Raw genomic sequence first — 1986 nt, 5'->3', positions numbered from 1 at the left:
GCCCCTCCTAGAACAAAGAAATAGTCTACACCAGAGATGTGCCCCACTGTTTGAGTTCTGAGAGACGAAATCCTAGTTTTTTCCTGCTTCTGGTGCTTGTTGGTTCATTGCATCCTGCTACCCAATCAGAAAAGGGTTGCAGGGAGAATGCCGGGCATTTGTGTCTGGTTTCCAAAATTTCTTTTTAGCAGATCTGTTGGCCCAAGTAAAGAGAAAGAGAAAGTATCATGGCAGAAATTAAAAGTGTTTTAGAAGCTGCAGTTATCAGAATCGACACTACAGAAACCAATTTAATAACATTCGGGACAGGAATGAAAGGTCACAGACCACACAGAGGCAAAGACAAAGAAATAAAAGGACAGAGAAAATGATGGCACTGGACCCAACAGATGGGCCTCCCAGTTTCTGGGCAGCACACAGCGGGGCTGCTTCGGGAGCCCAGTCAGGGATGCTGTCTGTCCTCACCCAGAGCGGCCGGCCTGGACCGTGGCACCCCCAGCTCAGATCTCAGCAGTGCAGCCAACACATACACCTGGTCCCAGGCCCACCCTCGGCCATTTCTCCCAAAGTCACCGGCTGTCTGCATCTGCATCCAACTCAACAGGACAGGAAGCTGCTGCTCTCCCCACTTCCAGGCTCTGATGAAGCTTCATATGATGTGACAGGTCACATGGTTTCCCTGGCAGCTGCTGGGGTGGGGAGCGGGGTACTGCTGGGCAATGCAGACCACAAGTACAGAGAAGTGAGTACCCCAGGGGCAAACTTTGATGGAAAGGAGCAAGCAGATCAATCTGACCGAAGACTCGGCAGGCAAATGATTTGCGCCTCCACCGCTTCGCCAATGAACCGTCCTAAGACCAGTGGCTCACGCAGCCGCAGAGTCCCAGCTGCGCTTTGTGACGGTGGCATGACCAGCTCATGGTGCACAACCTCGCGTTTGTTGTCCCTCCTTCTTTGCCTCGCTTCCATTTTCCTTTCATCCTTGCTGGCCTGGGGCTGCACTCCAGACAGAGGGCTGCCATGAAGTTGTGCTCATATTCTGTATCCTGGGGAATCAGACTAAGGTAGTGATCAAAATGTGATAGACATTGGATATTGAATATGGATATTGGTTTCCATAAATTATAGAATATGCAAGTAGAATTAAATGATAATAAAAATGTCAGAGATGACAACTTTCAAGAAAGTACCCCGACCTGGACAATTAACAGAAAATGATAGATACTGACATTTATCCTGATAAGATTACTGAACTTTAAACTGAATTTTTAAAGAAACTAAAATAGTTTACAAACATTCAGTAAGAAGAATTCAGTAAGACTCACAAGCAAAAGAAAAAAAATTAAAGACTGGCTAGCATTCTCAACAACCTCACAATTCCAAAAGAAAATGAAACAATCAAATGTCTACAAAATTTTGACAGAAAAAAAGTGCTAACCTCAATAGGAGTACTCAACAAGCTGTTTTCACATTAGAAGTCAGCAGAAGGGCATTCTAAATATGCAAAGAAGCCTGATGTACCTTTATGAAAATACACTTGAGGATATAATCTAACTCAGCAAGAGACGGTGTCCTGGATCAAAGACTTAAATAAAATCTTAAAACCTTTTATTATCTTGGAATGGGAACATTTTCTTTCCTGTGACCCAGTAGCCAGAAAATGTGAAGGAGAAAAACAAAAGATATTTGCAAGCTAAATACAAATAAAACAAAAATGTAATTACAAAATATGACAAAAATGCTGAATAGCCTATTACATAAGGGAGTTTTAAAATCAATAAGAAAAGATATCTAGTGGAAGAATAAGCCAGTTTCATGAAAAGGCAATTCATAAAAGAATTCCAAGTGTGTGTGTGTGTGTGTGTGTGTGTGTAAGTAAATGACAGATAAATGTTTATCCTTACCAGTAATCAAAAATTAAAAAGTGCAGATTTAAACAGTGTGATACTGTTTCTTACCTACAGTACTGGGAAAATTGAAAAAGAC

The sequence above is a fragment of the Camelus dromedarius genome, chromosome 8 (genome assembly GCF_036321535.1).
Source record: "Camelus dromedarius isolate mCamDro1 chromosome 8, mCamDro1.pat, whole genome shotgun sequence".
NCBI lineage: Eukaryota > Metazoa > Chordata > Mammalia > Artiodactyla > Camelidae > Camelus > Camelus dromedarius.
This window is presented reverse-complemented; position numbering follows the sequence as displayed.